The sequence below is a fragment of the Vicugna pacos genome, chromosome 19 (genome assembly GCF_048564905.1).
Source record: "Vicugna pacos chromosome 19, VicPac4, whole genome shotgun sequence".
Taxonomy (NCBI): domain Eukaryota; kingdom Metazoa; phylum Chordata; class Mammalia; order Artiodactyla; family Camelidae; genus Vicugna; species Vicugna pacos.
The window spans coordinates 40,246,616-40,261,745 of NC_133005.1; positions in this window are offsets into that span (position 1 = coordinate 40,246,616).

Here is a 15,130-nt window from a genome sequence, read left to right on the forward strand (position 1 = left end):
TTTAACAGGAAAAAGCCAGCCAGGAGCTGCTTGGGAAAGCAAAGCACAGAGTGCAAAGGATGAGCAGGGTGAGGGAGGAAGCCCGGCCCCACTGCTATTAACGAACCAGCGCTGGGCCGCTGGCTGGCCGGGCTCCCAGCTCCACCACCCCCGCCCCGGAGTCTCCCCGCCTTATTGTGATAGTAAGTCGTTATCTTGCCCTTCGGTGATGACGCTTTCCACAGCTCTCCTGGAAAGCACAGGCTGCTAAGGTGGATTCAAAGAAATGTTGGAGGTGGGTGAGGACTAGTACTTTCGCTCCGAGTTTTGGCAGGCCATGGCTGCCCCTCTTGGTGTCTCTATGTTGTGTTCACACGTTGTGTTTACTTGCTTTTTTACATTGGAAGCCCTAGGAGGCCAAGGACCAGCTTTTGTTACTTTGTTCAGTAGGTGGCCACCCTCTTTTGGCCTCTAATGAGGCGCACGTGGAAGCCCTCCGCAGCAGGGATCTGTAGACGCTGGTCGCAGCCAGCTCACGCCCTGCTGTTGTCAGGAACACAGCCATGCCCGTTTGTTTCTGTGTTACATCTAGGGCTGCTCGGGTGTGACAACTGCAGGTGAGCGGTGGTGTCGGGGCCAGATGCCCGCTGCGGGAAAGGGCGGCTGAGGCCTGCTCTAGACGTCCCTGCCCTCCCGCAGCCGCGGACGCGCTGGGCCCCGCGGGCCTCTCTGGGCCGCGGCGCCAGCGGCGAAGGTGCCCTTCTCCGCGGAAGGGGTGCGTCGCCCCCCCTGAGCGGGGCGTGCCCCTCCCCCGGCAGGGGCCCTCCTTCCTGCTGTTCCTTTCACCCAGAAAAGCTTTATCTTCCTCCGTCCTTTCAGACTTCAACTACAGCACCCGGCTCTGCGCTCCTTCCTGAGAGCCCCAGGCCAGATGAAGCCACCAGTTAGCCGATTAGGCACACCTGCCCTCGGGGAACCTGAGAAGGCAGACAATTCAGTGAGCACAGGAAAATGCCATTATAACCAGCAATTCGCGTGATGCGAGAGCCTTCTCAGTGCCTTTAAAGTTTAAAGCTTTTTAAAAAAGTTTCGACTCTTTTTGGTTTAACCATTTACTTTCTTTTTCTTATTCTTGTTACTTTTTTTTTTTTTTTTTACTGTATCACAGTGAGCAGGAAACATACTTGAAGAAATATTTTCAAAGGAGTGTATTCAATTACCATCTACACCCAACTATGACAACAAAGCTTTGGGGATTCAAAAAATTTTTTTTTCAGTTGGAAAGCTCCATGTCGTTCTGTTTGCTAGTCTCCATGTATTTTGGTACAGTTCAAGATCAACATTGTTTCAGTAACAAAAAAGCAATCAGGACTACATTACAGGAAAACACCGAGAGCATCATTTCTGGTTTCACTTGCTCTGTTTTGTTCTGTTTTGTACATTGCAAAGGCTATTCATATACCTCTTTACCTCGAGTTCCCATTCATGTATGCTCTCTTTCCTATCCGAGCTTCCCTCCTCCTTCCCCCAAAGAAGTAAACAAACAAAACAAAAAATGGAAAAGCGTTTAAAAGCTTTAGGCTTTCAAAGTACTCAGAAGGGTTCTTGCATTACATTCAATACTAGTTAGAGTGGCATTTTCGTGTGGACATTGGATTGTCTCATTGTCTCCCTTGCCTGCGCTTCTCAAGCTCCCTGAAGGCAAGCACTACATGTAACTGGCTAAGCTTTGTACCCCCAGCACCAGATAAAATACCCCGTTAACTTAGCAGGTGCTCAGTAAATGTTATTTCATAATGAAATGGAGAGTGAGACAGCCACAGATCCATCATTAAGCCGCAGTATTAGGCAAAATACCTAATACCATCTCAGGTGAGCAGTAGAGAGATAAGTGCCAAGGAGCCCTAACTCTTCCGGAACTCCTGTGTGTGCCGGGCATAGTCCTGACATCACCCCTGTGAGGCTGATGACACCCGAGTCCACACACTTTACTTCTGCATTTGTGGTTCCCAAACTGTGTGCCAAGGGGCCCCAGGGTGCCACAGTGAATTCATGGAGGTGCTGTGAGATATATTAAATTTTTGCAGGAAACAGTGATATTCAGCATCTCCTGGACCCTTGGGAACTGCTGGCTGGAGGCTGTTCAGATTACATTAAATCTCTTTCTCTAATACAATTTTTGTGAAGTGGGTTTTCAGCCATAAAAAAAGAAAAAGTATGGTGTGAAAGTTGGTGCAGACCAGGAAATGAGGGCGGCCGTGGGTGTCCAGTGTGATTCCCAGATCTGAAGAACTTTGGTGCCCAACAGACCCACACATCCCCTCAGCAAGTAATTGTGATTAGTCAAGAATAGAATTAAAAATATACTTTCTTTTGATTTAGATGTATTTTTTAATGGTTCCTAATCTGTTAGGATATATTGAATAACTTGGACCCAACAACTTAATAAATGGAACTGCTCGGTATTTCTTTTGGCCAAAGGGTGTTAGATGGAAAACTTGCTGAGGTACCAAGAGCACTGGGAACAGAGAACGTGGGAGAAGCTCCACTCCCCGTTGTGTTGTTGCCTTGCAACAGCCCTCAGACATGAGTCTGAGCCCCACGCAGGGCTGCGCTCCTGGGTACAGCCGTGCCATCACACAGGACTCCAGGCTCACAAGCCCCGTGTTTGGTTTGATGCTCTGCTGGTGCCATCTTGGAATCCCAAACACTTTTATCTCAGAACTTGTGTTTGTAAGTGAAGTCTGATGGGACAGTGGAGCTTGGGTGTGACACGGGCAGGCCTGCAGGTGTCCACTCAGTGTTCCTTGAGGCCTTGTCTGTGTGGAGCATTCATCATACCCCGTGAAACATTCCAGAGGCCCCAGGATGCGTGAGAATTCAGGGATCCCCAAAGCAAGTACAACATAATTGTGTCATGGCCATCCTGGGGTAAGCAGGGGCCTTGACAGCCCAAGAGGCTTCCCCTTGAACCAGAACTTGCTTCAGATGCAGAAGGAAGGTAGTGGGGGTCTCCAAAACACAACACCAAGGGGGCCCATCAAAGCTTTTCTCATGCACAGTCCTTCCCTATGTGACACAGAAGGAAAAGGACAGACAGGGCAGCCGTGGATCCTTCTCCTTGCAGTGCTGTCTTACTTGTCTGGAAGCCCACGCCAGGGGTGCTGGCAGAAAGCCGTGTAAGCTGTTGTGTTAGTTTTGTGCAGCTTTTGTCCTGTTCTGAGAAGAACCAAACGCACACACACACACGAATTTGAAATACGAGGTGTGTAATTTTGGTGATTTGGCACATGAATTAAATATTCTTATATTAATATTTAAAACAGACATGGCACAATGGGAAGAGGACCAGTAAAATTCGTGCTAATTTAAGTTATTCATTTTTCCTGACTTGAGATATTCATAGCAGATAAGAAACACAATGACAGAGACAGAATAAGGAAGAAAGGAAGACACTTCGCATTTCAGTGCCTTAAATGCCACTTCTTTCTCGCCTCCTGCACGCGGAGTCCCGCGTCGCAGTTGGACGCTGGGTCTCCCCAGGTCCGTGGCCGGTCCTGCACAGAAGATGCTTCCTGAAGAGAAGGTGAGCCGAGCAGGGCTGCCTCCTTCCCGCTTCCACACGTGGCTTCCACGCAGGACCGCTGCTCACCTTTTAAACCTCCCAGTCCAGTGACTTAATAATTGACCTCTGTTGAGAAAAAGCCACACAAGGTCCTATTTTAAGCAAAGGCCCCAAGCCAGTCACAGTGACTGCACAGAGCTAAATACTGTCGAATCATTTTCCCCATCACTGAATTCCTTTTAAAGTTGTACCTTCAGAACAAAGAAAGAGAAACATTTGGTTATCAAAGGAAGCCAGCCCCCCAATTTACTTTTCTTCAGCTGTCATGCAAATTCCGAGCCAGAGGCCTTGCAGGATGGCTTTGAAGATACAGATCACAGTGCAGGCCTAGACAGGCTTCAGTGGGGTTTCTGACGATCCTGTGATTTACTTGGAGAAGGAAGAAAAGAGCAGAGAACAATGGGAAGCACTGGGCTCTGAGGGCATAAAAGCCCAGCGTCTAATTCTGGTCCTCTCCTTGCCCGGAGGAGATGTCGGGAACAAGGAAGGGGTCAGAGGGGGCGGGACCTGAATTTCCCCAGGCGCGGCTGTGAGATGCCAGTTCACCTTCCTGGTGGGGGAAAACAAAGCTTTATCCCTAAGTCAATTTTTGGTAAATATTGCATTTAATCAGTTTCTTTACTTTGCAGACTTTTCGGAAACTCAGATTTTAGTAAACGTAATGTCACAGCCAAGGGCGGGCTCGAGGGTGTAGAGTTTTCATTGCAGCCTGACTTAAACCAGTTTGGCTGGCGGTGGTTTTTGAGTTAGTAGCTTCCAGTGATTGGAGGCAGTCGTTTCTGCAACTTAGGACTCTCTCCCCTGGAACATCTTTCAGGGTTGGGGTTCCAGGGGCCCCACTTTGGGAACTGAGGTGCAGAGGAAAGAATTTTGATGGGGAGGCCTCTGTCAGTCATTGTGTTGTTGTGTTACTCTGCACAAGTCACTCAACCTCTCGATGATGCTCTGATTCTTGAGGAAGAGATGAAAGTATAAAGTTTAAAAAAAAAATGCCTCGTGGGCCCCTACAGAAGGGATTAAGCCCTGAGAAGGTTCCAGAGGCAGCTGGAGTGCGGCGTTGCCTCATATCCTCATGTGCAGAATAACAGCCCCTGCTCTCCTGTCCACTTGGTTAAGACCACATGGAGTCGTAGGTGTGAAAATTCCTTTGGAAACTGTAAACGATGATTCAAATGTGAGGTGCTTTTAGAGTCATTGCCAAGTGTCCCCAGGGCGGGGAAGGGCGCAAAACTGCCTCCAGTTGAGAAGCACTCAAAGAAAGCGTGGGTAGAATGTCCCTGCCCACAGATGCCTTCCTCCTGCCCCGGGGACGCAGTGGGAGCCCTCCCGCACGTCGGAGATGCCGCAGACTGAGCAGTCAACAGGCCTCTGCACACAGGGAAACGCGCCCAGCGGGATGGATCCCAGGGAGGCAGGGGCGAGTCGCGGCAAGAGCTGGTTCAGAGCCAGCCCGCCTGGGCTGGGCTCAGCGCTGCCAACTGTGTACCCAAGGGTCAGCGATTTAGACAGTGTGCACCTCTGCTTCCTTATTTGTGAAATGGGGGTGACCACAGTCCCTTCTTCTTAGAGTTCCTGTGAGGACAAAATAACGTGAAAAGTGTTGAGAGGGCCTGGTACAGAGTTATTCCTCAGTAAATGTTAGTTTTCGTTAATGACACTACGATGTCCCATTGGTTCTAAGCCGATGCCGCATGGCCATAGTACCCACCAAGGCCAACGCCTCCTGGCTGGCCCGGACTTCCTGGATGTTAACACGGGAAGCCCAATGTCCAGGGACATCCCTGAGTCCCAGGCAAACCCGGGGAGTCGGTCACCCTAATCAGGCCCCAGCAGGACAGCTGCATGTTTTGTTGAGTCACGTTCAAGGTTCGGGTCACAAACACTGACCGTGTTCGTTAATTACCAAGAATTGTGCTCGACAGTGGGGGTTCAGTGTATCTCCCCGCCCAGTAGGAAAGGCGCCAATAGGCTGAATGTTGGATCACTAGGCCAGGAGAGCTCCGAGGGGCATTTCCAGCCTCCTGGGATGCAAGCAGCAGTGTTTCTATTGAGAGAATAGCACTTGAGGTAACAATTAGCAAGCAGGTAAGATTCAGTCAGGCAGAAGTAGATGCGAACGACACACCTATTTTTATTGGCCTAGAAAGACAACTCCAGTGTCTTGTACTAGGAAATAAGAGGTTTATAAAAATAAACACAGCCTGGGGAGGTGGTTACTGCAGGCAGGTTAGCAAGTCAACAGTATGACATCACATCTGTTTTGCTCAGGTGCTGAAGGAGGGCAGAGTGGCCTGGATTATCTCATTCTGGTGAAGACAAAAGAGTTCTCCCAGCTTCCTGCTGGGCTGAAGTTTTCCTGTACTGGGTCATATTTTCAAAGGTTTGGTCATGCACTGGGTCTAGGGGGTTGTTTTGTTATAGGCTGTTGAAGCAGACCCTGCTGACACTCCACTCAAGATCCATTTTTTTTCCCCCTTACTCACCCCTTTCCTTAAAAACAAACCTGATTTTCTTCAGGGGAAGCAATGATTCTACTTGAAAATACTTTTCCAGATCCTGTGGAATGTCATGGGATCCAGTTCTAGCCTGCAGAAGGCATCCTTTCCTAAGTCAAAGCTTCTAAGGTGAAGACTCTTATCCCTCATCCTTGGCCCTTGCTTCTTCCTCTTGCCTGGAATGTAGACGGGATGGTGGGAGGTGGAGTAGCCATCTTGTTTCCATGAGGAGCAAAAACACTTGGTAAGGACGTCAGAGAGGAAACTAGAGGGAGCAGGGTCCTTTATGACTCCCCCATGAGTAGCTCTGCCAGCCCTGGGCTGCCCTTGTCTGGATTTATTACACATGAAAAATTCCTACTTGAGTAAGCTATGATAGATGAGTGTCTACTTTGTGCCGCCAACCATAATCCTAACTCAGCTGTTAGGTATTTATTTCAACACTGTTTGGCAAATGTGGTCAGCATCAAAACCTTGCAGGAACGTGGACTCTCTCTCACAGTGTTGCATGTGCCGTGTTTCCAGTTCACTGCCAGGGCAGCCTTCTCCGTGAAGCATGGCGGGTGCAGTGCTTGGGACCCATGATTCTTTTAGAGGCCCATAAAAATCTTTTACTTACTATAAAATCAGAAGAAAAATCCAACTTGGATTACATTGGTCTTTATACAAACCCAGTCATGTAATACAGTTTTTAATACCATTTTATAGAGGAAGGGGCCCGTGAAGGCAAAAGTGTTTATTGGCCCATGAAAGTCATTTTGTGGTCCGGGGTACCTCCTCATCGCAAAAAAGGAACGGGTCCTTTTCTTCTTGCTCACTTTCCCTTCCGAAACCTTCCTTCTATGGACTCAGGAACATGCCTCCATGCAACAGAGGAAACAGGGGGAACTAGAAAGGTTTCTGTGCTCAGCAGGGCTGGGTTTGAACCCCAGCGTGACTTTAGGCAAATTTCTTAACCTCCCCTGGTTTCAGTTCTATAAAATTGATTGATTCGTGTATTTATTCAGCAATGATTCGAAGGCCCCCAATGCAGCAGGCACCGTCTGGAGGGTAGTTATCTTTTGAGGATTGTAGGAATCGATGCATAGGAAACCCGGTACCTGGCACTCAGGGTTGCGTTTAACTCACCTGCCCTTGGCTGTGAGCTCCAAGCCTAGCGCCCAGTCCTCTGTTCCCTCGTCTCTTGCCGTGCGGAACACTGGGCTTATGAAAGTGGCTTCTCAAGATGGCATCCATCAACCTTTTGCAAAAGAACAGTGCTTTTTGCCCGAATTTAATTAAGGCCCAGTGCTCCTGCCCACAGTCATTACTGTGAAGTCCTAGCATCTCTTCTGCAATGATTTTGTTCTGTGTTAAGTGTCTGTAAAACTCATTCTCTGAGCACGACCGTCAGGCAGCTGCATAGGATAGGGTAATTCAAAGACCCTCTTAACCGCCTTTCGTTGGAAGAAGCTGTCAGTCTCAGACTTGGCTTATTTTGTTGTTGTTGTTGTAGGTTTTTTTCTTTTGCCACCTTCTAAGTCCCTTACAGATCCATCTGTGGAAAAAAGCAATTGGTTATTAAAAAATGTGTATTTCCCCATTATAATACACTGTACCACATCAGAGCACCTTGAAGATTCCGCAGTGTGGCTATAGAAGTGCCAAACGTAATTGGCATGCAAATATCTTATGCAAAAGATTTTTTTTTTCGATTACAGGCAGAAAAACACACCAAGTGAACTTGAGACAAGCACAGCGTAGACCCCGCTGTGATAGGAAAACATCCTCCTGCAGACCTGCCTGTAGAGAAGGGGAAACGTCCCTCTGTTAACTTATTCAGATTCTGTGGAAGAAAGAGCAGTGCTGCTTTTCTCCAGGAGACGGACACTCAGGCTTTCATTCCTCCTTTCAAATGTGCGCATTTTCAGCCTGTTTGCTCCCTGCCTGGCTCGGGAGTCCCAGAGAGGCACCTGAGAAAAGCGTGTGCCAGCATGTTCCACAGGGCGGGGCGGAGGGGCAGGAACAATTCCCTTGGAAGCCTTGTGGGCATGTGGCACATTAGCTCAGTAACTGCCCAATCTCCACTCCCCTGGCACAGGGAGAGGCGGCAGCCTGGGGACACCCTCCGAGGGCCGTCCTGGTGACTGCGCGCTCCCTTTTACGTGGCCTGTGATCAGGTGGTGCTTGGGATGTGCCCAGCAGGGCACAGGGCGCTTGCTTTAAGAAATCTGATAATTTGAGGCTCCAAACGTACCTAACACATGATTTGAACTGTGCATCCAATTAATTCAGGGAAGCTAAGGTCGCCCAAATCCTTCAGATACGCTCCCTTTTTGTCTTCCATTTCATCTCTTCTCCACGTCCTCTTTCACTTAAAGCCGAACGTCTCCCAGGGAGCAAGGAATGATCATTTATTAAATGATCCTATTCTCTCAGTCAAAAAAAGCCCAGAGTAACCCACGTACATACATTCCTGCATTCGCGTTCATTGATGCACGTCTCCAGTGTGACTGACGACCTCGGCCTGTACCCAGCCTCATGTTAGATGCCAGGAAATACGAAGAAGTAATGAACTGAAGTGATTGTTCCCCAGCAGCCTAACTCCATGTGGGAGAGCCTGAGAGGGCGGAGGGGCCAGGTCAGTGTTCCCGGTGGGCCCCTCCCTGGCGGGGCACGCCCAAAGCCTGCCTGTATCATCTCTTGCACGGGAGCCCCTGCAAGGAACAGGGAACAGGAACTATTGAACAGACCCCTCGCTGTCGTTTCCTGCTTGAGAGCGGATGCTGGGCTGGGGTGCAGAAGAGGCGACGTTGTACGAGGCAGATCGCTTGCAGCCATTCACTTGCTCGCTCGTTCACCCGTCCAACAAAGGTCGAATAACAAGTGCTATTATTATTATGATGTGCTTGAGACACCGGAGATACAGTGCTGAATACAATAGAATTCTCTGCCCTTGTGGTGCGGATAGTCTAGTGGAGGGAATTAAGTACTAGGTGATGTTTGTGTTCTGCCACCTGCTGATGGGTGATGCTGAGAAGACCCAGCAGGGCGGGGAGTTCTGAGTGGGGCGCTGGAATTTTAAGTAGGGTGGTCAAGGACGATCCCAACACGGAGGTGTTTTGGGGAAGGACCGAGTGGTTCAGGTCCGCGGTGTCTGGGAATATTCTAAGGGGAGGGCGAAAGCCTCGAGGCGGGGCTGTCTGGGGAGCCATAAGTTGGGGGGCACAGTCTTGCTGGGGAGGAGTGGGTTTGTTGGGGGGAGCCGTGCGAGAGCAGGTCAGGGTGCTGGGGACCATCCAGGTTTGGGCAATGGCCTGGGAAGACTTCTAGAGGACATCCAGGTGGCATCTTGGTTGTCCTGGACGAGGTCCAGAGTTGTGGGGAAGGAGACATCTGTGGCAGAGGTCGATTTCCGGCCCCTGACAGCCGAAGGGTTTACCCTTGCTACTCAGACCCTTTGGGCCAATCAGTTCATCTCCAGCAGTTGTCTTGGGTCCGGAGGAAACGCCTTGCCTTGTCTCCGTGTGTGTGATGCATGCACGGGCGCACCTTTTCCGTCACTGCGAAAAAAACAGATAGATCAATATTTTTTACTGGTATGTTTGAATCAAGTATTGCGATGACGCTGTTCCAGGTGTGAAATAGAAAGGGCATATTGCCTGCTCACCCCCCAGACTCATCTTCCTGTGAGTTAGTGGGTTGGCAGGGGTGGCCTGGTGATGTGCGCAGGAACACCGCCGCCCTTACCTCGAGGTAAGTTGCCTTTACTTACGGATCCACAGCAGTGATTGCCGATCAGTCACATATCCCTTCCTGCCACGCTTGGAGGAAAGGCGGAAGTTCTCAAAAAGTCCCACACAATCTGCCACCCCAACATCCACAGGTTTTCTCATTTCCTCACCTCCTCCTCTCCGCCTTGGTCCCTTGGCTCCTCCTGAACCCTCCAGCTGTGCCCTGGCTGTCCCCACGGCTTGGCTGCTCTTCCACCAGCAAGTCCCGCCCCTCATTTTATTTACTTTTGTCAAGATCTTCACTCCAATGAATCTTTCTCAGTGTCATACCCTGACCACTCTAATGAAAGATGATGACCTCTCGGCCCCTGGCCGCTTCTCTGATCCCCAATATTCTACACTTTCTGTAATTTTAGCATCGTAAAATTTAATTTTTTAAATGATTGTTGTTCATTGTGGTCCCCCTCTTTATAATGTAAGTTCCATGAGGGCAAAGATCTTTGTTTTGCTCTCTGATCTGTCCTGGGCACCCAGGAGAGGATTTGGCACATGGGAGGTACTCAGCAAACATTTGTTGGGTAAATGGTGTGTTCCTAGGTGGGAAAGTTACAGAACAGTGCACAAAAATAGCACCATATTTGGGATAAATTGTGGATTTGCATATGTACACATATTTACACAGATAAGAGTGTGTGTATACACACAACTCACAGAAGGCAGCAGCGTGTCAGACAGCCTGAGCATTAAGTATTAATGTCTAAGTTGAGGCATCTGGGGTAAATTTAAATGTATTTTTTGTGAATGTCAGTGTATACTGTCTGATTTATGCAGGGCATAAAGAATGCTCTTATAATCTAGAAAAAAAATAATCACAAAGTCTATAAAATTTAGGTTCTTCATTTTTTTCTGGGGTGTTTAATCTGACTTCGATTGTACCAGGCAGGATGGTTGACACTGGAAGTGTAATTGGCTTCCTTGAGGTGGGTAATTGCGTGTCTGTTGCACGTCTCCGTGATGAAGTCTGGTCGGTCAGGTCTGCAGGGTTACGCAGGGCCCCCCATTCGGGGGACTTTCAGTCAGCGAGGATACAGCTGCTCTTTTAAGCAGCAACATTATCGAATTCAGCAGCTTCTTCCGACATGGAAACCCTCTGAACACCAGCCTGAACAATTATTCATTAGCTGGCTCCTAATTCCCTTTCAGCTGAAAAGCCCGCCATTCAACTTGCCTGAAATTATAAACTCTAGTTTTGTATTGTTGTTCATATAAACTACTTTCTTGTTTCCTTATGTAAAAATCCAAACAGTGCATTGTCGACAATATGGATGCGTGTGAGAGTCAAGAAGAGGATATAGTGAGCTGTTATCTTACCCACCGCAAATGAGCACTTTTAACATTTTGGTCTTTGTCCTTTCTGTGCACATATGTAGCGTCCGTTTTTATTTCAATATTCATAACTATTCCTCAAACAGTTGATTTTTTTTTCACTCAAAATAATGTTGTAGGAATTCCGGGACCATGAAAGAAACTTAACCAACACATGCTTTTTATCAGTCTCATTATATACCAATCTATTAATTTTCCATAAGTTAATTATTGCTCTTCACTTGAACAGTTAAGTTGTTTCCAGTAAGTTTCTTACTACTAGTGATGCTGTCAGGAGCATTTATGAATATTCATCTTCGGCTGTGACTCCTAGAAGGGGGACCGATGAGTCAGGAGTGCCTATTGCCCAGGCCATTTCCAAAAACAGTTGAACAAACTGGCACTCTTCCTGTTGTTTTTAGCTGTGCCTATTCGACTGCCTCCTTGCTATGAATAAGTACTACTATTAACAAGCCGCTCCGTGCACGCGGAGCTCGGTCACCCTGTGATATTTTCACGTCCTTATTAACTTGCACGAGGACAGACTGATCTTCTGGGGCGCTGAGCCCTAACGATGCTCCTCCACGGGCTCCGGTCTGGTAGCCGTATATGCGGCCTTGACCGTGGCCAAGCTTCAGCTTATCGGGGAAATGATACTCCCGTCTCCCAGAGCGCGGAGGGTTTGCTGCTAAGACTTCGGGTTGCATCTGCTGAACCGGGCAGTTCTGGGTGTTCCCTATGCCGTGTGTGTTCCTCCGCCCTTCTTGGAAGGAATCTTCTAGACCACTGGTTCTTGACTTATTTGATCTTCAACCTCACCTGACCTAGTCTGAATCATTCTTGTTACTTCCTTGACTCCGGTCACTCAAGTCCCTTCCTTGACACCCCCACCCCCGCCACCCCGCTGGTTCTAGGGCCCTTGTCGTGGCCCCTGTGCTCCTCATTAGTGGCCTCAGCCAGCTTTCTGGACTCTGTCCTACCTGTTGTCCCTCTTAGACGTGGACCTTCATAAGGGAGGACCGGGACTGTGTCTGCCTTGTTCATCTCTGAATCCTCTGCATTTCCAACCATATCTGAGGAATAGTCAGAAAACCTTTCTAGGATTATCTCTTTGGAAAAATCCATCATGTACATGGATGTCTGAGATAATGTATGAGACCTCGGACCCCCTGAGGTTATGCAAGCAGACGTCCTTGGCTCTCAGGACATAAGACAACCTCTCAGGGCTCTGACACATCGGATACCTTCATTTCCACTACACATCTGCCAAGTGCAGTTCAGGCACCTTTTGGCTGTCCCCAGTGATGCTGGGCGCAGTGCCTCCTTGAAGGTCCCACTGAGGCAACTTACAGCGTTGGAAGGTGGGCGGGTGGGTGGGTGGGTGGTTTCACTCACTGGACAGTTTTACTGGGGACTGCCACTGTGCCAGGCCATTTTCTAGGGAAACAAGGGCAGACGAAACCAAGCCCCTGTTCTCTAAGAGAGAGGGCAGGCAATATTCAAATAAGCAATTAGCAGGGAGGTATGATTATTGCCTTGGAGGAGGTAAAGCAGGGAAGGTGGTGTGGCAGGGATGGAAAGGAAAGGCTATTCCAAACAGTGCAGTCAACAAAGGCCTTCCTGAGTTCTGAATAAAGTGAAGGAGAGAGCCGGGAGAAGTTTTGAGGGGATAGGCTTTTCAGGTAGAAGCAGCAACAAGATCAAAGGCCCTGGGGCAGGAGGGCCAGGGTGGCTGCAGACAGGAGAGGGCCAGGGGTCACCTGTCATAGACCTCGAAGGTCACCATAAGGGAGTAATTTCCCCCAGGTTTGACGGGGAGCCAGTGGAGGGCTTAAGAAGGGGAGTGAGATGGTCCCATTTTAAAGGGATTTCTGTTTGGTGATGAGGAGATTCTAGGGAAGAAGGAAGGTGGCATGGAAATCAATGAGGAGACCACTCTGATCTTCCAAGTGACGGTTGCCTGACACGCTTGTCTTCAGCCCAGCATCACAGCTCTGCTGCTCTCAGACAGAAAGACGGGGTTCCCTGAGGGAGATGCAGGTGTCCCTGGTCCCGGCACTACTTTCTGGTGGCATGACAGAGGAATGAGCTGGTGCTGAGTCTGGTGCTAAGTTTGGTACAGGAGGTAAGTTTCCATGTACCTCCTTCCCTGGCCAGACTGTAGAGTAGGCATGAATCTCAGTCTACAACTCAGGAAGGCCAGGTACTACAGTTCTGTATCTCTTTCCATTTAAATTAAATTCCTCTTTGGTTCCCATCCAGCTGAGTTAGTGGGCAAATCTATCTCAACTACTCTCAGGGCTCCTTCCTCACCTGGGTTGTGCAAAGGTCCTGGGGCCTTTTGCTGAAGGACTAAGAAGGGATGACTGGTTATCTCTGAAATATCCTTCTGCTTCACTTCTCGTTGTTCTTTGAGGCCCAGCAGTTCTACTGATTGTGCTACATTTAGGAAATAGAAAATTTTGGCAGGGCTGGAAGTCCCGGTTTGAAACAGATGATGTGGAGGTGGTACTCATTAAAAAAGGGACATAGTTTAAGTCAAAGGAATTAATCTCTAACTGGGATTTTGTTTATTTTAATTCAATCAACATTCTGCTAATACCCTTTTTGGAAAGATAGCATGTGAGTTAATACATGTGTCGTCATTAATCATTGTGCTCATGGTTCTCTAGTGCACGTGTGATGATTAAGGCATTGATCTGGACTCCAGCTGCGCACACCTTAGCAGAGGAGAAGTTATAAGACGCAGATTTCTACTGCAGGGTAGTGACCGTGACCTGAGCAAGGTTATTCCTTTTCTTGCTGAAATCTTAGCAAACCAGGACTGTCAGAGTGACTTTGGGCCTCGGATGTTAAATTTTCTGTGTAAATCCTACGGAAGTGAGAATCCTCTCATCTTCCTCATTGTGAAATAATGACAAAAGTCATTCATTTATTGACCAGTATTTATTGAAGGCTACTAAGCACCAGACCTTTCCTGTCCTCAGGGAGCATACACTCGAAGACAGATGATAAGCAAATAAACAAATAGAAATGCCGGATGGTAATAGTTTCTATGTAAAAAAGTCACAGTACGCGGGAGAGAAGGGAGGAGGACTGTTTGCTTGTGTGTTGGGGGAAGGGGAGTCACATGAGGTCTTGAACACCCCAGGCAGCAACAGTGCAGAATTCTGAAGTAGGGGCATGCCCAGAATTGTAGCAATAACTAATCTTTATTGAGAACTAACTTATTTAACACACAAATGAGTAAAGAAAAATGGTGGCAGAATTTCATCGTCTCTTCCAGATACTTCACCTTTGTTTTGAAAAAACGTGCTCTAGAACCAAAGCTGTTGTCTGCTTATGTAAATAAAGTTTTATTGGCACACGGCTATGCCTGTTATTTCCCACGTCATCTATGGCGGCTTTTGTGCTATCACAGCGGAGTTGAGTTACAGCCTCTGTTCTGTAGGCACAGGGAGAGGAGAGCGTTTTTGCTTCAGCCCAAACCTGGTGGGAGATCTGGAGCTTCTTACAGCAAAAACCAAGGATTTACAAACTCAAATCTCACAAAAAGTTCAGACAAATAACAGAAATAAACGAAGGAGGTCATATGTTTGTGTATTACATAGAAAAGATCCCAAAGAAATATGCTCCCTGTCATCTGTAGTTCAAATATACATTCTGCTTGGGCTACTGCCTATTTCCCTGCTTTTACCAGACACAAATATATACAAATATTTCTCAAATATATTAAAAAAAAAACCCACAGCAAGCATAATAGTAAGTGGCAACTGAAATTCAGACCTGGTATCATTGGTACAATAGAGTGTGGTGGGGACTGTGGAAAAACTGAAATGTGCCTGTTTCCTGTGGACCCAGCTCCAGCAGATGTTAGATTTTTTTTTTAAAGAAATTCTAGAGATTCACATTTTTTTTTTATGTAAAATCTCCCAATGTTGAAACAGTGGCTT